Genomic DNA, 22,612 nt, shown 5'->3' with positions numbered 1-22,612 from the left:
GACACAAAACTGTGGGGAGAAGTGGACACGCCAGAGGGCAGGGAACAGCTACAAGTGGACCTGGACAGGTTGGACAAATGGGCAGAAAACAAGAGAATGCAATTCAACAAGGAGAAATGTAAAGTGCTGCACCTAGGGAGGAAAAATGTCCAGCATACCTACTGCCTAGGAAATGACCTGCTTGGTGGCACGGAAGCAGAAAGGGATCTTGGAGTCCTAGTGGACTCCAAGATGAACATGAGTCGTCAGTGTGACGAAGCCATCAGAAAAGCTAATGGCACTTTATCGTGCATCAGCAGATGCATGATGAACAGAACCAAGGAGGTAATACTTCCCCTCTATTGGGCACTGGTCAGACCACAGTTGGAGTACTGCGTGCAATTTTGGACACCGCACTTCAAGAGAGATGTGGATAACCTGGAGAGGGTCCAGAGAACGGCCACTCGTATGGTTAAGGGCTTGCAGGCCAAGCCGTACGAGGAGAGACTAAAGAACCTGGACCTTTTTAGCCTCCGCAAGAGAAGGTTGAGAGGCGACCTTGTGGCTGCCTATAAGTTTATCACCGGGGCACAGAAGGGAATTGGTGAGGTTTTATTCACCAAGGCACCCCCGGGGGTTACAAGAAATAATGGCCACAAGCTAGCAAAGAGCAGATTTAGACTGGACATTAGGAAGAACTTCTTCACAGTTTGAGTGGCCAAGGTCTGGAATGGGCTCCCAAGGGAGGTGGTGCTCTCCCCTACTCTGGGGGTTTTCAAGAGGAGGTTAGATAGGCATCTAGCTGGGGTCATCTAGACCCAGCACTCTTTCCTGCCTATGCAGGGGGTCGGACTCGATGATCTATTGAGGTCCCTTCCGACCCTAACATCTATGAATCTATTAATCTATTTTAAATGACAGAATACAAATAGCTAAATCCTCTAACATGGACCGAACCACATTCCATTTCCATGAACTTCAGCACAAACATGATAGACACATTTAATAGACATATTAAATTGATATTAGCCTCTATAATCAGAGAGTATTTCCTGGTTTTCATGCTCATAAGAGTGAGGAGCAGACTGAGCCTGAACTTTTTATTCTTCTAAAAATCTATTCTCTAAATTTAGATTTTCATAATACTGAAAAAAATCAACCCTAAACCTATAATATATACTTTTTTTTTAACTGCTGAAAGTATTTCACTGTGATTTTCCCCATTAGCTAATAATCTATTTCATTATTCACTAGAAATTTCAATTGTGGTGCTAGTTGGTGAGAGCTGATGCTATGTAACTTTTTGCAGGCAGCCAAGTCCTCCTGTAGTCTATAACAGTGCTCCTAATTCTGTTCTCTTGAGCAAAGATTTTTGTGGTTTTATAACTGGAGAGCACAGACTCCTAGAGCAGTGCTTCCCAAACTTTTCCTCAGCATGACCCCATTTATGGCCCCATATCCTCAGCATGGACCCTCATTCAAACAAACAGCTCCCCACCCTGGCGACACAATCTGCTGATGTTACAACCCCATTTAGTGTCATGACCCACAGTTTAGGACTCACTGTCCTGGGCCATGTGTAGATGAAATGAGGGGTGTGTGAGCATGACTCTTTAAAGTGGGCTAAATGTTTTTGCACCACTTTAATGGTGTTGGTGTTTGCATGCCTCAGTGGCGTATTTCACATTGATTCCAGCCACTGCAGGAAATTCAGTGGTGTAATGTGCCTTAAATGACTTGGGGTGCAGCAAATTAAAATTCCTCCGAGGAGTTTTAGTTTGCTGCCCCTACAGCTGCGGAGAGAAGCACCAGGCTCCGTGCAGCTCAGGGGCTCTGCAGGAAACCTGGCAGCAGCCCAGGAAAGCAGCCTCCACCCAAGAAAAGCAGCGAGCCTGATTTTTTTACTCCTTCTGGAGCCTGCCTGCCTACCTGAGCTGTGTGGGGCCCCGGTATTTCCCTCCATGGCTGTGCTGCCCCTCAGGACCACCTAAACAGGGTGCCTGTGGGCGGGTGCCACCTGGGCAGAGGCCACCGCTGCCACAGAATGAAGCACGAGTCCCTCTCCCACCCCATGGCCCAGGGACTGCTCTGCCTGTCAGTAACTCACCCTCCCCTCCCCACTGCCAAAGAGACAGGTAGGTGCAGGGTATGTACATGACATGGGGTTTTAAGGGCCCTAAATTGAAGCAGTGGGTTTAAAAACCCACCGCTTCAATTTAGGGCCCCCATTTTGTCTACACACGCCCTTAGAGTCAATGTAAATTTGAATTTTCAAAAGCTTTGTTGCACTCATTAATGTCTCAGTGAGATATTTAGGAGTCTAGAGTGCATAAGTCAATTTGAAAATATAATTTAGGTTACCATATCACTTAGGTACTTTTAAAAATGTGATCCCAGGCTTCTGTATGAAGTGGAGTTGACCCAGCATTTCATCATGCGTAGTTAGATAAGTCCAGATTAATAAAATTTATTGGATGGGATCTTTCAGATAGGATCTTAAAAGCTGAGTTTCTGTCTACCCTGCATGAAGAGATCCCATTGCCCTTTTCAGAATAGGGGATTGCCAAAAATGTCTCTCCCCTGAACTAGAATACATAAGTCTCACCAGCGCACTGTGTGCATATAAATAACTGCCTTCTATCTCAGAGGTGGCATTATGCAAAACAATTGTACAATCATTTCTGGACTCTGGTTGGGGGAATTCTAGGCTTTTATCCTGGGTTGGCCATTGGTCCCAGAGGGACAGATTTTTGACCAAAATATTCAAACTGAAAAGGCTAGATTCTAGTCACAAATGACTAATCAGAGAATTCCAGGATGGCATAGGACAGGGTGGCTGGACGTTACAAGAGAGAAAAATTTGTAAAAAAAAAAAATAATAATAATAATTAATTTTAGTGAATCAATATTTTCAGATAGAAAACTCTTCTGTTGGAAAAAAAATTGACTAGCTCTACAGTGTGTAATACAAGTCACCATGTATATCTGGAATTCATTACAAGAGGGATTAAAAAAAATGATTAGTGTCACATGATGCATGCAGCAAGGGATTCTAGACTGAATGCAGTCACTGGACACTAGGTCAGTTGAAATTCACTTACTGCAGAGTTACACATGACTTTGGAAGGAAGGGGCATGGGAATTAAAGATTATCTACCTTTCAGAGAGACTTAATAATACATAGATGATATCATACAAAAAACTAGAAAAATATACCCACTGGGGGATTTAAAAGGGGAGCTGAGAAAGGATTCATCATTTAAATAAAAAAAATACTATTTTCAACCACAACAAAAAACAATTAAGCTCACACCTCACAGATGCTGTTACACATGATAAACAGATGTTTTCAGATACATAAAACACTAAATGCAATTTCTATCGAGATTTTACATGTAAATTGCATGAAAATGGAAGTAAGCCAGAATAAGTGCTCTAGCGGAAAAAAAAATATGCTTGAAATGGGTTAAGCTCCGCCACTAGAAAATATCCATAGAAGAGATACCATAAAATCTTTAAAACTGTATTTCCAACTTTAGAAGCAACAATATTGTGGGCCTCACAAAGAAAATCTGGAGGAATAATCTAACAGAATGTGAATAATTCATGGTGTCTGAAACACATATAAGGCAGATGATAGGAGAGCAATGAGGTATACAGGTGGGCTCCTGCCAAGCAAAGCAACATTAGCACATTGAAAGTCTGCTACAGAAAAGCACATTCTAGTCTTCCCCCCAAGGAAATACACTGATAGTTAAGCTTCCAAAAGATATGTAGGCTGGGTAACATCAAAAGAATAAAAAAAAGTCTATGAAAATAGAATGGCAATTTAAAAATGTTAAATATTTGTCAAGAATAAATATTCAATGGCCATAATCAATGTTACCAGAATCAGAACATATCCTTCCTCACTATCTTCTTCAACTTCCCTAGCGTAGCGACATATTTTTAGCAGTATGATAACAATTCCTTTTGCAAAAAGTAACTGTTTTTACTTATATCATACATGTTAGTCAAACATGTATGATATATGTTGTATCATACATTTAAATATCAAATACCATCATTGCTTATACTGAGGGAGTAAGCCTGAATTCTGTTTCTCTTTTTAAATAATGCAGTAATCCCCAAACACATTAGACCAATGGTTGTAAGGGAACCATTTATTGAGAGATATTGCACTGTTACTTAGGATAGGGCAGCTGACAGGTGGATATAAATCCTCACGGACACATTAGGCCTTTCACATTTTACCCCACTTTTACAATGTAGTAAGACCTGTAAACCATACAGGTCAAACACTAAAATATTGAGCCTGGATGTTTATTTTCTCTTCCACTTTTGTCTCCAGAACCTTCTTGTTTCTACTAGCTCATGAACATATAACCCATTATATAACCAGAGTATCACATTAACAAGGTTTGTTTTCATCTCCTTGGAGATATTTTTATTCTTAGAAACAGCTTACCACAAATACTACATATGTCACATTCCTAAAATGAACAGAAACACCTAGAACAGGGGTGGACAATTATTTTGGGCAGAAGGCCGCTTACCTTGTTTTGACAAGTTGTCAAGGGCTGCATGGGTAGCTCTGCCCCTTGACAGCTGCCCCACCCCCCTGGTTGCCATCTTGGGGACTGGAAGTCCTGCCCCTAACCCCTTTGCCACCAGCAGTCCCTCCCCTTGCCCCTGGAAATACTCCTTTCAGCAAGTAAATACTATCTAAACTTTTAGGGGTCCTGCAGGCCGGATAGCTTGGCCTGACAGGCTGGATCCAGCCCAAAGGCTGTATTTTGCCCACCCCTGACCTTATATCAACAGATTTGATCTCAAAATTTAGGTCTAGAGATACCAGAATGTCAAAGAATGTGTAATTATTACAAGTTTCAAGAAGCTGTTTTTCTTCTAAATGTTCCACATTGTTTCAACTGATACACAGGTGATCTTTTGCAAGATCACCACTTACAATAAATTAACTTGCTGCATGAGTCTGAAACTGTAATGACTGACAATTTTAAGATATTAACATATGACAATGCTATCCATTTGAATTGCAAAAAGGAATACATGAATGACTGCACAGAAACATAAGTTAATTCAAAAGTTTTTCACTCACCATGAGTTTATATGGATTACATGATTCTAAAATACCAGAAACATATATATACACCGTACAAATATAACTGTCTATCTATATTATAGAGGCACCCTACTAGCTTTGGAGTTATTATTGTATTTAGATGTGCACTTAAAGCTCTCATGCATAATATTATTTGTCTTCAACTTCCATATTTAACATGTTCACTTTTCATAGGTCAGTTGAGTTTTCTACAATGTTTTCTTGATCTTATACTTAATAATTTTGGAAGAGCATACTTTTAATAAATGCCTTTTTAGTTTTTCCTGGGAGAGAGAATGAGAGGCATGATTTTTAGACTCCTCCAGCTGAAGAAATAGCTGTCTGTGTGTGGCAAGAATATAAGGGATAAGAACATTTTTAACTATGGAATTTTATTACAAAAATATTTACTTCCTTATCACCATAATCTACTTTCTCTCTATAGGTTGCAGCACCTTTGTGGTGAATTATAGGAGGTATACCCTCTCCTTTACTCTCACATTTGAGTTCCCCAGCTTAAGCAATAATTCCTATATCAGGGAAAGACCAGGATGTGGATGGACAAGGCTTCATACTAGCGAGTAACAAAGCAGGAAGTCAGGGGCAGGAAGCCAGGTTAAAGCCACAATCCAGGGGTTTAGGAAACAAGGGGTTAAGAGATGGCAGCCGGCAACCAAGAACAAGAGCACTGAAAGGGCTACAGCTTAGAAGCAGATATCCACACTCATGCATGTAACTAGAGACAGGTGGAAATAGGTTACTGTAATCTAGGAGGTCTTAAGTCATTAAAGCCAGCTGGTCTGACTGCCCTGACCTCTAGCAGTACCCTCCCCATTCCCTGGCCTGCTGCTCCCTCCCCTCTTCCTCCAGGTACCTTCCAAGGGCCTTGGACCAGAATTGGACTCATGTTCAAAGTTTTCAGAAAACTCCAGGATTCAGGTTCCAAGGCTCCCTGGTCAGTTGGGGAATGCCTAAACAACTTTGTGGACATGTGTGTGGCTGGCTCCCATAGCCTAGGGAAAGCAGGAGGAGATGGCCTTCCATCTGAATGGCAAGCCTCCATGATTCAAGGGGCACAGCTGAGACATATCTTCACAGCTCAAGGGACATAAAGGAAAAGACTGGGGTTTAGGTGCTTGGTGCTTTGCAACTGAGTTGCAAGCCAGGGGGTAAGGAGCAGGGAAGATCAGGAGCCAGAGACAGGGGTCCAGATTAGAGACACAAGCAAGTGGCATGAGAGGCCCAGCACCAAGGCACAGATACATTTTTTTATGGAAATCTATTTTTTTTATGGATTTCACATGTCTTTTATTGCCTGTCCATAAATTTATGGACAGTTGATGACCTAAGGCTTGTCATTCTGCCTACTTCCCTGAACCCTGACACGATCCTTCTTACTCCCATATAGATCTGCTTCCTCACCTCCTTAGCTAGTGCCAAGTGAATAACATCTGCACTGAATCACAGGGTATAGCTATGGAGCAAAATGAAAATGTAGTTATAGCAGGTGCCAGCATACCTGTACTAGCTTAACTTATTTGCATGGGTAACAAGAGCAGTGACAGTACAGAAAATTCCACAATTTTTTCAGCATCTATTTTTAGCATGTATCTAACAGCCATCACAATCAACAGAAAGGCCCACACATAAGGATTGGACCAAGTTCTTTTGTGCACCAACTGGCAAGCATGTCTTCAGCCCACGTATCCCCTTCCTTACAAAATCATAGTAAATTAGGGCTGAAAGAGACCCTCTGAGGTCATCTAGCCCAACCTTTTGCCTGAGGCAGGGTCATCCCTATCCAGACCATCCTATCCAAATCCATTGTCTAACTTCGTAGACAAACTACAGAGTCAACCCTGACACAACCACATGTAAAACAGGAAGACTGCAGCAAGGGTGCTTAAAACAATACAAGAGATCCAAGGAAGAGGCCATGCCTCCTACTACAGAGTGGAAAGCAAACACAGTCTGTACTAATCTGATCATGGGGTAAAATTCCTTCCTGAACACAATATAGTGATCAGTTTGGCCCTAAAAAGATGGGCAAGACCCACTAGCCAGGAACCTCTAGGTTTAAGTCCCAGCAGGACCAATGACATACCCCAGTCAAAATCCCCAGCCTTGGCTGCAGCCAATATCCAAATATTTCTGAGGCAGGCTTAAAAAAGAAAAAGAAAGAGAAAACAAAACAAAAGCAGGCAGACCATCTCACTGTTCTAACAGTTAGGAAGTTTTTCCTGTTATCCAATCTAAACCTACTTTACTGCAGCTTCAACCCATTAGTCCATGCCTTGCTCTCTGCAGCAAGAGTGATAAGGTGTTCTCCTTTTTCTTTATGGCAGCCCTTCAGATATTTGAAGACTGCTATCATGTCCTCTCTTAAGCACCTCTTCCAGAAGCTCACCATGCCTATTTCCTTTAACTTTTCCTGATATGACTTGCCTTCCTAGCTCCTTATCATTTTTGTCACACATCTGTGGTCTGTCTCCAATTTCTGTGTCCCTTTTAAAATATTGAGCCCAAAACTGCACAGAATACTCTAGATGAGGCCTAACCAGTGCTGAGAAAAGAAGTGCTATCATTTCCCATGTTTTGCACCTAATGCTTCTATTCAAGTATTACAAAACTGTATTTGCCTTTTGTGTGGCTACATTACACTGAAGAACCATACTGAGTCTGCAGTACTGCAGAACTCTCTCTTCTCTTTCAAATAATCTCAAGTAATATTTGAAAATACACTATATCTATGTCTAATGCCAAACCTAACAGTAAAAAAATGATGAAGTACCATCAACATAGGATTTAAGACATCATAAATATCAGCAGACAACCTGTAATTTACTTCTGCCTACCATTACTTTCCTACCCTCTGATCTTCTGCTATTTTACATAACTAGAGAACATTGGTGGCATGGAAAAAAAAATATTTTAGGACACTGTTGTATAGCCAAACTATGTCAAAATCAGCTCAGCTTGTAATTAAATATCTGCCTCCTATGTATAATGAGGAACAGTTTGCTAGAAATTACTTCCTAGCCAACATCATTTTACATCACACATTAATGAACACAGTGCCATGACCTGTGATGTCAGGCATTGGTTTTTATTCAATATTGAATATTTACATGAAGGGTGTCCCATGTCATCTCATGCTGCATTTTCATTTCTAGAAACTTTTGCAAAGGCAGAATTTTTCAGCATTTTATTAGAAGGTTAGTTTGTGATTGCCAAGAATAGCTGAACATAAAAAATGCTACCATTATTGCTTAATAGGCTAAGCATGTGGGCCTCGTCTCCAACAATATGAAAACTTCTGGATACCTTTGTTTGTAAAGTAGTCAAGTATGCGCAAATAGCCTGTCCGCATAACTACACAATGTACATCTAGTCAGTTTTGTACTTAATGGCACACTTTTTACATATTTGGATATTAGATGGGTGTCTTTGAATACCTGTCCTGTTTATGAAAGTAATTCCCATGCAGAGGATAGATGCAACTTATGTCTATAAGCAGCTTAACTCCTAATGAAGCCCTCAGTACTGTGACTAATTTTACTGTGTATGCATGTGTGTTACTTTTTACCAGTATAGACAACTTTAGGGGCCAGAATGGTATGGGCACCAAGGTGCATGGTTGACACTCCGGATGTCACAAGTTAGAGGCAGAAGCGCTCATGGTGTGCCCCAATCAGATTCCAATGAATCTGCAAATTCTGCTAAATACCCTGTCACAAGGACACAAAAAGGAAGAAAGGACAACTTCAGATGCATTAGGAGAATTGCCAAAATAAGCAGTCAGTTTGTTTGATTTTTTTTTTTTAATCACAATCCATTCATTAAAATGTTGCTTTCCTGAATATTTATTTTTAGTAGCAATTACACTGTTTCACTTGGTAATGAAATAAGTTATAATACTACAGGACGAAAAAAAAAAAGAGCCCCAAACAGCCCACCAATTAGTAAAGCTTTATGTGATTAATAAAAAAGGGTTGTTTTCTCTCTACATGTCTCGTTTAAAATGAAATGCTGTAGGGAAGCTTAGTCCTCTCTGTGCAATTCTCTCTCTACAGGGAGTTCCTGTTTGACCCAGCTGTCTTTATATGAAAAATTTATTAAGTATTATGATTTGCTTTGCTTACAATAAAAAGCAGTATCTGCTCACCATCATTACTGCAGGGAACAGAAGACAATGCCAGTTCAGATCAGCACATTATTTAAAGGGGGGTTTTTTGTCCTTCTTATGACCTCCTATGGATTAAAAACAATTAACTAAACCACACATTAAGAAATCTAAATGAACCAAAGTAGGACAATACCAAAAACAGTATCAATATTAAAAAAAAAAAAAGGTTTATCCTATCATTTCTAATTCCAGCTGACATGAACATAGTGTTTCATCTGCCAAAGCATACAGAACAGATACATTAGAAGATGGATTTAAATGTCTAGCCATGGAATCCAAAACCAATTAATATTTCTAGGAAACATAGTTCAATACTGATAGCCTATTCAGAGGTCTAACGTTACCTAAAAATAAACCAAACATTTACTTAGCATTTGGAAAATATTTTGATCTTGAATTTAAGCTCTTTATTGCCAAACATTCTCTAACCGACTTACAAACAGAAATAAATGTGCTTAGATGGGGGGACACACTGATAAATGATGAATGAATGATGAATTATAGTTTAAGACAGTCTTTGTATTTATTTGTATGATCTGATGATGTGTGATATGATATGATAATTTGTTTCTTCCCTTTCTCCATATAGAGAGAGGAAAATGACTCATTTTGATTCTGTGGTTGAAATTTGGGTTGCAATCAAGTGATACAAAAAGCTGAATTGTGAAATTCTCTTGTCTACTGCAACACAGTACTGTCAATATTGGCATATAAAAAACAATGCTTCTTTCTTTGATTAAAGGAAAACTATGATACAACACATTGAATTCAATAGATGCCCTGTCTACTCTAAAAGGTGACTTCTATACAACAAGAACTGCCTACAAAGCTTGAACATCTCATGCCAGGCAACACTTTTAGCAGAACAAGGATCATCCTCTGACTCTTCAAATGTCAGAAAGAGGGCAACTGATTTCTAATGTTATCTTAAAACTGATGTTTGAGATATGCACTTAAGCACAGTTCAGTTTGAGTCCCTCAGTAATATTTACCATGATCAGCCTCATCTAGCAAATGCTAATCTAGGAAATGCTATTTCTTTAAAATGAAATGTGAGGCCCTATTGAACTCACTGGAAGTTGACATCTGCGGGTCATGATTTCACACCGTATTCTTACTACACAATTTTACAATGCTCTCTAATTCTGGAAATTCTAGTTTTCAGCATGCTGGGCTGAAAACTACTGGGCTACTGGGCTAGATTTTTAAAGGTATTTAGGGGTATAGTTACACAGCACAAGACACCATTTTGCAAACCTCACCAGCTAGCTCTGCATGTACTTTTTCTGGAGCTGAAAGCCATATAGCTGTATTAGGGTGGCACTATGCCTGTACTAATTAGTTCTGCTGAGAAGCAGGGCTCCTTACAGCTCAGGTGCAGTGCTGTGCCAATGCAAAGTGGTGTCTTGCACTATAGATAGACTCCAATACTGTGCTATGCAAACATACCAGGTGCCTAACTCCCATTGATTTCAATGGCTATGTAAATGACAGTAAAGACTTCCTAGCACATTCTGAAAGGTGGATGGCTTCTATTTCTTGGACAAACTTCCTTCTATTATGAAAGATACCAGAACAATAGCAGAGAACATAAGGCAGAAATGTGAGTGCCCTGCACTGCCCTGCCAATTTGCATCAGCCCTGACTTCAGTGCATCACCTTAGAAAACAAGAAAAGTTCAGTGTTCTTGCTTGTTCAGCTCATTTTCTCTGTACTGCCAGCTGTCAAAAAGGGTGTCAGTTAAGGCCGATAGAAAATAGTGGTTTTGTGATACAAACACATGCCCACTGGGAAATGAACAGAAATTTCCAGCTCATACAAATAAAGCTATATGATGGAAAAATAATAGGTAAAAACAGAAAACATGATGGTGACATATTATGGCTAGCTTGTATTCAACATAAGCAAAAAGCTTATGAAATACTTTGCCCTTGATAGAAAAAAAAGTCTACTTCTCACATCAGTGAGACGAAAGGTGCTGATCTTAATATCTACCAGCCATACTAAGTTAAACAAGCTGTAAATGAACGGTTGGGAGAGGTTTGTAGTCTGAATACAGAACTAGAAGCAACAAACTTATCTTCAGCATTCTGAACCCCATTCTGCTTCTGATTCCCTCCATGTCCTTAGGGTATATTCAATATACTTTGTTTAGTATCTCCAACTCTGTAATGGGAACAATAATTACCCAGCAATCTTATTCTAAGAATTAGTTATTTAATGCTTATAAAATATTTTTAAAATGCTATAAGATTTTAAAATTCAGAAAGGTTTAGAGTAGCCAATATATTTCACATATTTAATTTTTTTGTTTTTCCCCTGAGCCCCACTTACAAATCACCCCTACACTTTCTATTGACATTCTTCAGCAACCTCTACAAATTCCCTGCAACTTCCCTAATTTCATAGCAAGGAGCTACATAATACTACTATAAATTTGTTATTTATCAGATTTGTAGGTTGAATGATAGGTATGTTGAACCACAAATTACATGACTTCTCAATAAATACTTAAGTACAAAGAATGAAAACTTTGCACGGTACAAAAGTCAAGAGCACTACTGTATTTGTATATCCCTGGGGATACCTAGAATTTCTCTAGGATTACTGTAATCTGAAATGATTCTCAGTTTGCTCAGACAGTGCAGCAAATAAGATTACATAAAACAAGGAGACTAACACAGTTGAATTAACCAATACAACATCCAAACCTTCCTGAAGGAACAAAATGAGAGGTATGGGATATACAAAGGAGAGGGCAAAAAATATCATATTTTTTCCTGATACAAGATCAGGAGCCCCTGAACACCTAAAGTGTGGGACAATATTTTCACAAGCCTGTTTGATACACTTGTAAACACTTCCTAAGTGCTTTTTTTTCTTTTAACAAAATATGCTTCCAAGGGGCCTCCAGACCATTTAGGCCATTGCTGATTGACCCCAGCATATTCCGTATCCTGCCTATGTGTCATATATTGGAAGCCTCGGAGAAAAGGGCCAAGCTTTCAGCTCAACTGGCCATTGTTCACTTCCCAACTCAGAAGAGACCTCTGGGACAGGCACTAGGACTGCCCAATCTTTCCTACCCCTGATTCCAACCTTCACAGGCAGGGGATAAGAAATGCTAAAAGTGGCCTACTGCATTAGCATGGGTAAGACACCAGATTCTGTAGCTACACAAAGGTGCAAATATGGATCATATCTTATATGGCTACCTTTGACTCCTTGACCCATATTACTAGAAACCATTTGCTGGGCTGCTGACTCAAGTTGGTCATTGACATGCAGAGCAGAGCAGGTCTTGAATTTGCGTCTGTGGAGCCACAGCAAAATAACCTAAATTCTGCCATGGATAAAGAATATTCAATTATTTATTTCTTAATTCTTTATACAGGAAGAGAGGAAGGAGATATTACTGCTGCTGGAACTGCACTTCCCTTTAGAAAAAATAAAATGTGTTATTGCCACATACAAAGGATGAAGATAAGGAAGACTTATGCCCCCTCTACATGTTCAGGTAAAGGTACAATTGGATCTAATGGGCAATCAGCACAATCATATCTCCTGCCATGCTACATCTGGGAGCCCACAGCTGCTGGGGCCTGCTACACATGCAAATTAAAACTGTATAGCAATCAGCCATAAAGTGAATACTCATTTTTGAGGTCTAATTTTATAGCTGGTTGGAGCTTTTTATTGTATGATAGTTACTTTGCAAGTGTAGCTAGTCTCAAGGTAATTGCATAATTAAACAGTTAATTGCATGATACCTGTAATGTATCAAGGGCGCCCTGGAAAGGGTGACCTACTGATTTTTCTTTATCTTCCAAGTATGTCAAAAACAGTTTTTGACCTACCACCAGGACTAATCCTAGTTCTCATGGGAATGATGCATCTTGAATCCTAAATGTGGGGTCTATGCTTATCTCTGAATATTAAAAACTAGGGTTATGTAAAGCTTCAGTCCCTGATTTGATTTCGTGGAGATTCGGCCTGATTACGTGGCTGAATCTCCAAGTCCGAATCCAATCAGGAGACCCTTTAATCTCTTTGAATTGAATCAGAACCCTCCAAATCGATTCAGAGAGATTAAAAATGATTCAGCAATATGGATACAGATAAAGCTTTAAATTATCTCTTTACATACCTCAAGGTACCAGGCAGCTCGTGAATACTGAGATGGTGGGGCAGATGGAGCATCCCACAGGAGCACGGGGGACGGGAGGCAGTCCCCTGGGTGCTCGGTCAGCTGGGGAGCGCACTGTCCCCCCCCCCACCTCCCACACATACCCCTGCAGCTCAGTGACTGGTGCCTCCTGGGCATGGGGGTCACCTGGGGTCCCCAAAGTTGCTGAGTCATGGGGGACATGGAAGGTCCCCTGTATGCTGCACAGTGGACCCAGAAGTCAACCGGAAGTATGAGCCCCAGCATCACAGTGTTCACGAGCCACGCTTGGTACCTCGAGGTAGTAGAAAAAAACATTTAAAGCTGTGTTTATGGCCCAATCGCTGATTCTCTGACTCAGCACTGGATTTTTAGATTCAGATTCAGCTCAATCAAATCGGGGACAGTGATCTGAATCAATTAATCAAAGCATTGTCCCCAATTCAGGCTGAATCCAAATCCAAATCGAATATGACCCGTTTCGCACACCCCTACTAAAAACCCTGTATTCCACAATCAAAATCCAAGGACAAATATATTTATATCCTCATTATTTTGCATTTTTTAATTCTAGTTTTATGTAAAATTATGATAGCCATTTTTTAGACTTCACAAAGTTTTGAGCATTTAATTCACTTTCCATTATATTCCCTCTGGCAATTTACCAGGGCAAGAGCAAACGACATTATCTCAATTAATAAGATGTCAAAATCATATCTGCAATTTCAATTGATGAAATCAAAGCTTTGTTCAAGGCCTGAATTTGTGTTTCTATCCATATACTGACTCATTAAAGTAAGAGATGAAGCATGCTGCCCATTACAAAACTACAATGCCTATAAATTGATCTCTTAGTTTAAAAATACTTATTTAAATACTAGTCAGAAACACTAGGGTATGTAGGGATATGTAGATATGCAAGATATGTACATATGCAAGATATGTAGGGATTTTGGCCATACAAGCACAACTGAAATGTGATCAGATAATATTTTTTACTTTATCTTCTTATGTTCTTGTGAAAGATCTAAAGTGTTCCAGTTCCACTAGTCTCCTGTTTACATTCTAGGATAATGTAAGATAAGCTGCAAAAATTGTCTGCTTAAAATGTAGCTTCTTAAGGGTATGTAAATCTCTAGAAAAATATAGGAGCATAAGAATTACTTTATCTTGTCTAATATCCTGTCTCAGTGGAAAGCAACTAACTTGTTTAACAAATGTAATAAATGTTACAGTATGTGATACAAATAGGAAATACTGGCTTACATAAGGGATAGGGCCATTCATTGCTTTGTGTATTAAGATAGTAATTGGTAAATCATGCATATTAGACATTAATTTAGTCTTGGGAAATGAGGCAGAAGCACTCTACCTTAAAACCATTTCATTTTTCCATTAAAATTCCTGGATCACAATACTCTCATACACAAAGCACTAGAAAGGGGAAAGTCATCTATGATGCACATGATCAATCATACAATATACCCCTAGGAGGACATTCTTTTTAGACTCTCTAGAGATCACTAGATCTCATAGAGTGACAACTTGATAGACCTTGAAAATTTTAACTCCGCTAGCCTAACAGAAAATGTCGGATCAAATTATTAGTTAATGGAATCTGGATTCCAGTGTATTCAACAGAGCTGGATCAGGTATGCCAGTCTGGAAAGGATTTTTTTAAACACTAAACTATAATCCACAAAGATATCCAGTAACAATGAATTGCAGAAGTCAGGTACACCCTTAAACAAAGTATATTCATTCAATCTCCCATCCTCACATTGATATTTCGGACCTGGTCTTGCAAGCAAATATTTATAAGCACACAGTGTTTTTGTCAGTGGGATTCTGTGTCATCTCTACAGTGTGACCCTTATAACTTCACTGAGTTTCTTACAATCAATCACTGCAAGTCATAGACCTTGACCTCTTTCTTCTATACAAAGTAATGTCCCTAGTGTGGCTCTGAATGTAATAAACAATACACATAACTGTCATCAATATCTTAAGTCTTATATTCTGTGACCTAGCCTAAGTCTGAAAGTGAAATGCACTTTTACCCAATTGGTTTGAAACCAATGATTTTGCTCTCCATTGGACTGGCACCTTTGGGCAATCTACCAAGGAAAAGAAAAAAGACCCATTGTATTTTCTCAGCTAAGTCCTCTGACAATTACATGAATGTCTCAAATATTTCTATTGAAGTGCTTATTTTTGTTTCTCAACCTATTTTTTTAAAGCTAAAGTGATAGTTATGAAATTTTAAATTAACACTATACATTACATTTAACACCCTTGAGCTACATCTAATGAAGTTAAAGTTAAGATTTTTGCAATATCAAAGGGTGATATTACATGTTACACTGAGGCCATACCAATACTGTGGGATATGAAGCTCTTTTAATGGTAGAACATGTTGCGAGCAGTTTAATGTTAAGGATTAATACCATTGCTTACCTACACAGCTTCTACTTACCATTAGAGGGCTGGCAAGCAGGAGTGTGACTAGGAGTCAGGACACCTTAGCTCTACCCATGCTCTGAATGATGCAGGGTGAAGGGGCAGGAACAGTATATCCTTGGATGCTGGAGGACTGCAAATTGCTCATTTGATCCCCATGGAGCAGACAGAAGTTATACTCTAATCATGGGCAACTGGTGCCTGTCAAGTCTGGGGGCCACCACATTGCCGACGGGGGTGGGGGTCCCCTGTAGCCGATCACAGACCAGAGGGTGGGTGGAGTGGTACCCCAGTGGCCAAGCGCAAAACCACCACTAGTGGAAACAGAAGTACACTTCCTCTGGCACTTCCAGTTTTGCAGCTGGCACTTCCAGGGGGTGCACAGCAAATCTCAGAGGGTGAACGTGCACCAACATGCACCCCCTATGCATAACCAATAATCATAATACAGACTAAGCAGCACAGCCCAGAGTTAAACCTTGCTTGAAGCAGTGTAACTTTGAGACACTCAGGATACATACGTGCATTTAAGTCATCCGGGACAACTCTCCCTGGTGTGTTTTCTTGAGAGAAAAGTTTACCTGTGCAGAAGTTCAAGCAGAGAATCCAAGATCATGCATCATAACAAGTTTTTCAGGCTTCTTTTTCTGCCTGGCAACAGTGACATAAGCAAGGGTACAAGTCAGCATTGATTGGCTTGCTGCCTCAGGGGACCACACCCCTGAGGAGCTCTGGCTCAAAATCTCCCCTCCCCTCCCTCTCCAATGAGGCTTTGACAGAAGAGATTCAGAGCTCTTCTCCTCTCTCTCGTGATGGAGCTGTGCTTTCCAGAAAAAAATGCTGCAGTCCCAGCAGGGTGTGGGGGTCTGCTAGATCAGGAAAGGGGAGCAGGGAGTTGCCTCATGAGGGGAGGGAGGGGGTGGGAGGGTGGTTGTTCTGTGCACAGAGCTCTCTACCCTGAACTCCTGGCACCATGTTTTATCCCAGGTACAGCTAGGTAGGGACCTGCACTTCCAAGCACCTAAGTGCTACAGTTGGGGCTGGGGTTACCTGGGTAGAGGTGTGGGTTGGCTGGGTCAGATCTTTTCTGAGTGGATTCCCAAGCCACTGAAAAAGCCAGGAGCAGAACACAGCTCCTAGGTGCTTCAGCACTGGACTTTTCCAGCCCAAAGCACTCAGGCAGTGTGATCTGCTCCCAACTTGGCTAGGAACTGCTTTCCTTGGCCCTAAGGGATCGAAAGAAAAAGAGAGTATAGCTCCCTGGGATTTGGGAGGTCAGCTCTGTGGCTGCTGCCTGTTCAGGTGCTCAGTCTCTTGATAGATATTCTCCCAGAAGTCGATGGCTTAAGAATGGTATTTAAAGGTTTGCTTTTTGGGAATTGGCACATATATATATATATATATATATATTAGAATGGTTAGGGATGGGCAGCAGGGGTTAGTTGATTTCTAAGAGCCTGGGTCTCACATACACAGTTTCTCAGCCTTCAGAAGTAGACAGGCTGTCTAACAAAGGAGGAGACACAGTCTAAGAAACAGAGGGCATGTACCACACTGTTCCATAACAAGAAATAAGGTGGCACCAGCTTACAAGGCCAAAGAGGGGGACCTGAAATTCTGTTTTAGGAAGGATGTGCATGTGATGGCCTTGGAATATGCTGACAGAACAGAACACAGTGTGATCAATACAGAGAGAGTCCAATCAGTGACAGCCATGGCTGAAGAGTCACCAGGAGTCATCAGGTGGGAAAGAAAATACAAAAGCAGAGACTAGAAAGTAACAAAGTGTCTTCTGTCTGGGTCCTCCTTCTCTCCGTCCTCTTCCCTGAGAGGGATCTCTGTCCCTGTTTCCTGGGAGGGGTCCCTGAAGCCACCATGGACAGAGGGCATACCACCAGCTAATCTCATCCACCCCACGGGAGAGAAAGCATGGGCCTTGGCATCCCACCCCCAGGCTGCTGGCATGTGATACCCAAGAGAGAGAGCCTTCAAGTGAAGTCTGAGTCTTGGCCAGATATTTCTTGACTCTGATAACAGCCCTAGAATTGGTAGATATATAGAATTGCTTGATTCTTTGTATTGTTTCTTTTCTGTTATCACTGTGTATCAATAAATTTGCCTATCATCAACTGGAAAGGTTGTGATTGGTCTGTGAGTTGGTCCCGTGGGTCCCCCTTCCCCTCAGAACAAGGCACCTGGGTCCTAAATCTAGAGCCAACAAAGCCACTTCAATTGTTCCCAAGTAATTTTTCACCCTGAGTGGCTATTTTACTCTGGAAGAAAAATTATGAAAGTCTCTATACTTGTGGTTTCTCCTAAGGAAGCAGAGCCTCTCCCTGGAGAAACTGAATATCTAAATAGCTTCTGAGGGCATATAGCATGAAGTAGTGAGCATTAACAGGAATGCTCATGTTTTAAGTGTGCTTTATATGGACATGTATAACATACAACTTGACCGCAATCATGAGATAACTGGCTGTATTGTGTACTTTGCCTGCTGTGAAGAAGCTCCATTTAATCTTGTGCCTGATGCCTGATAGCCTATTTCAGCAGTGCCTGATGGGTGTTCCATCCCATGCTGCTAGACCTGAAACACGTGCAGACTGAAAATAATGGAGCATGTTTCAGGAACAGGTAAACAGAACAGATTATTTCCATCATGTTCATCCTAGATAAGATTTAAAAATATAATAGTAAGGAGCTTGACTCCTATGCTCAGGAACACAACTCCCTCTGAAGTGAACTGGATAGAAAAATGTGGACAGAACACACAAACCACAAAACAAAGAAAAACAAAAATTGTGAAAGGAAAGTGAAAGTAGCATAAGAGTTAAAAGCAGAGAATGAGAAGAGTAGTGAAAAGAGAGAAAAGAAAAAGAAAAGAAGAGAAAAGAAAAGAAAGACAAAAAGAAAAAAGAAAAGAGCCAACATTTGGGGGTAGAAGGAGCATACGATGAAACCTAAGGAGGATATAATAAAGAAATGTTGGGTTCTCAAGTGAGGCTACTGAAAGTTAGTCTTTTATTTCCTGATTTTTCCTCTTCTATTGTGGGTCAGTTACAAAGACATCATGACAGATAGTCACTGACCCCAATGTCTTGCTTTCCTGTTAATGCTACTTAACAAGAACCCCCAAAAATTGAGAGAGACACTTAATTTACACACCTGTGATGTCTAGGACAGATGTCATGGTAGATGATCCTGACAGATAAAACATGATTCTGCCTTTTATTTGACACCTATCAGCAAAGTGGCACAGTATAATAAATTGTCATGAGGCTTCTTTTGCAGACTGAAGTCAAGGGATGGAAAAGGGAAGAAGAATGAGTGAACAGGTGGAGAAAAGAGGAGAGAAAGAAGAGAACAAATAAATGAGAGGATGCAATGGAGAAGACTGGGTTTTCAATGGAAAGAAAAGAGAATGAGAGATATAGTGCAGCAACTGGATTCTGCTCATGTGGGGGAATGAGTGGAATTTGACTGGATTTATGCTTGTAAAACTGACAGCACAATTTGGCCCCACAGTCCTTATCAGTGACAAGAAGAAATGAACCATAAACTCATAGATGGAAAAGACCTATTTGGCCATCCCGTTATCTTCCTGACATTGCAGGACTGCTCCCTATATAGTACAAGTGTTTTGTCAGGTCTAATTCAAAAGTCACAAGGAATGGAGCTTTCCACCTTTCTTTTGGGGAACTTTCTACAGCCTAGTATCATCATCAGGATCCTCCTTCATGCCTTCCTGCCTTGCTATTCATCTGAAGTATTTTATTCTTAGGTTCGTATTGTTACAGGTTCCTAATATCACTATCAAAATGTTGAAATAATATTGCTATATGCAATTTTTAAATGTTTAACTCTTGCATCATAAGTCATTTTTTAAATGTACATGTCTTGCTTATTCTCTAAACAGTCTTATCTTGCCAATGTGATGAAGCAAACATATATTCACAATATTTTCAAAACAAATGGATACCTATAGTCCACAGAGGGATGACCATTATCTCCATTGTCCACTGTGTTTATGACTGAATATCAAGCTTAAAACTATAGTAGTCTATTTTTTCCCATTTAGCCCTAGATTGAAAATTCACATTTTCCAAGACTGTAAATCTGAAGTCCACTGTTACTTCTGCAGCTTTTAAAAGTGCTCTGTATGTGAACCACATGCTCAGGTACTGCATGCTAGTATCTGAGATGCAGGTAATATCACAGTGTATTCGGTCTCAGTAAAATTTGATGTTTTAATAACAACAGTGCAAATTTCAATAATATTGTTTCTCAATTTTCCCCCACCTACTGAATGTCTGCACTCTGGATTATTTCCCCTGAGATGCATCATTTTTGCATTTTTCCAAGCTAAAATACCTTTGTTATTCCCTTGCCATATTTTTCTAGCCTTGCATTTCTTAGTCAACTGCTGATTATCACCACTTCCAATTTAATATCATCCAGACAATATTCTTTTTCTAAGGGCCTGTTAATACTATGGGCTGAATCATTAATGAAGTTAACATCAAACTGAGCCTAAAATAGAAACCTACAGTACTTCATTAGTTACTTCCTTGCCAGAAGGATATTTTGTCATTACCTTTCATTTACCTTCTTTCTGTCAGTTTTCAAGCCACACAACAATGTTGAAGTTGAATATCCAAACTGGCTCAAATTAATTTTGTGAGTATTTGAAAGATGGAGGAAAAGGAAGAGCAAGACATAAATGTGGCTCTCATGCCTCCTTTGAGTGTAAATCAGACTTCCACAGTCATTTTAATTAGTATAATTTGGATTTTTTTTAATGCTAATTAAACAAAATTTACATGCTAAATTCATAATTAATCTTAAGCAGAAAACATGGGATGGAATAATTTTCTATTTTCACTTAGTGCTGAAAATAGTCCAGGTAAAGTGTAAAGGTTTAAATTTAAGTAAGGAGTGCAAAACATCACTTAGTTACTGCTTGGTAAAAAATATTAATAATAAAAGCAAATGATCATTTATACAGTACAAAATTAAGGCTAAATTACAGTACAAAGTAATATTCCTTGTCATACTACATGTACTTGATTCCAAGACAATTTTCCCCCCTCCCTTTTACAATAAGGGGGTACCCCTCATCTTAGAATTGAGTATAAGACAGCTAGGGGGCAGGCAGCTACTGTCAAGACTGGAGCCAGAGCTGCAGCCACAGCCTGCCCCCACCTCCCCCCCCCCCACAATCTCAGGCCCCTAAACCCCTCTTCCCCCCTCATTTTCACCTACCCCCTACCTTCACAGCTTTTGCACCCTGCTGCCCTTCCTCCACTTACCTTTGCTCTGACACTGTCAGGGTCTATCTCCACTGCAGCCTGGAGCATGACCTCAGCCACACACTACTGCTACAGAGTCAGGCTGGGTCCTTGCTTTGTGCTGCAAGCTGGAGAGGGGACAGCTCCTGCCAGCACTGTAGCAAGGGTAACGGAGATGGGGGGAGAAGGGAAGGCAGGGGGCAGAGGCTGTGGGCAGTGTGGGGGGCAGGCACAAGGGAGGGACAGGATAGATGGTAGATGGCAAGCTATCTGTCCCTCCACTGTCTCCTCCCCACTGTCTGCCACCCAACATGTCTACATTGTCTACTGCTATAACCCGTCTCCTTCCCTGCCCTCCCTGCAACTTCTTCCCTACTGCAGGAGTGTTTGGGATTCCTTTAAGATGCCCCTCCAACAATCAGATTTGATATGTGGGGAATGATAACAAATTTATACATTTTTCATGTATAGAATCTAATTATTGGGGGGGGTCATCTTAAATTCAGGGTTGCCTTAGATTCAGGTAAATATAGTATCTAGTCTTACTACTATTTTGTTACTTAAACAGTGTTACTGATCAACTTAACTTGTAAAATATTTGCTAGCTCTGTAGATTTTTACAGTTCTACAGAGGGTTTTTTTTTTAAACAACAAGGCCACTGCATATTTTATAATATTACTTGTACCTAATAAATATTAGGTATAAAAAAATATATTTGCCAATTCAGATATGTGGAATGGAATTTAACACATGTATTTGTAAAGCGCATATGATTTATTTGGGTTAAATTTAATCTACCTTATGTTTTGGATTCCAAAACAACCCTCCCCCCAATACAACAGTTAAAGTGAAACACAAGCAAAGCCATACTTGATATCAAGTGGAATAAAATAAGTTATTAGGTTGTGGATAATTAACATACCTTAAATATTAAATGATCGAAATCAACATGTCTAGGCACATACAGTACAGCATTTTTCTGGTGTAATTGTTGTTCTTTAGTGTACTGATTATACATAGCCAGCTAGCACCTCTTCTATAGGAAATAGTGGGTTTATTAACAATAAGAAGTCCATTGCTATAAAATATGGGCCTTTCATATTGCACTTAAAAAGAGGTCACTTGCCTACTCACCCTTTTTGACAAGAAGGCAACACAGAAAAATTACTGTACCTTGTTCTCTTCCTGGGTGTGCACAAAAAGCTTTTAAGGAAAGTCATTCTAATATAAAACCTATATAGAAAGGACCATATGGAACACACTGATGATTTGGGGCTAGATGACTCAATACAATAATCTTTCACTTACAAAGAATCAGATTCTAATCTAGGGCCATGAACAAGCACTCATTTCTAGAAAACTAAGCCTTGCAGCAGGAGCGTATATGTGCTCCAACCCACTGGCTGGAGAG

At 40.1% G+C, this 22,612-nt stretch overlaps 1 protein-coding gene and 1 long non-coding RNA gene across 15 annotated transcripts in view; one reads left to right on the top strand and one right to left on the bottom strand.

Moving 5' to 3' along the window:
* Positions 1-22,612, bottom strand: part of DMD (dystrophin) — a 2,172,325-nt gene that overhangs the window by 1,842,774 nt on the left and 306,939 nt on the right. The window lies entirely within an intron of this gene.
* Positions 1-22,612, top strand: part of LOC109282877 (uncharacterized) — a 49,015-nt gene that overhangs the window by 19,953 nt on the left and 6,450 nt on the right. For all 6 annotated transcript variants that reach the window (XR_009459116.1, XR_009459118.1, XR_009459120.1 and 3 more), the window contains one exon: positions 12,682-12,804. This is a non-coding gene — a long non-coding RNA (uncharacterized LOC109282877). The remainder of the gene's footprint in view (positions 1-12,681; positions 12,805-22,612) is intronic.

This window comes from Alligator mississippiensis, chromosome 1 (assembly GCF_030867095.1).
Source record: "Alligator mississippiensis isolate rAllMis1 chromosome 1, rAllMis1, whole genome shotgun sequence".
In the NCBI taxonomy this organism is placed as follows: domain Eukaryota; kingdom Metazoa; phylum Chordata; order Crocodylia; family Alligatoridae; genus Alligator; species Alligator mississippiensis.
This window is presented reverse-complemented; position numbering and strand designations above follow the sequence as displayed.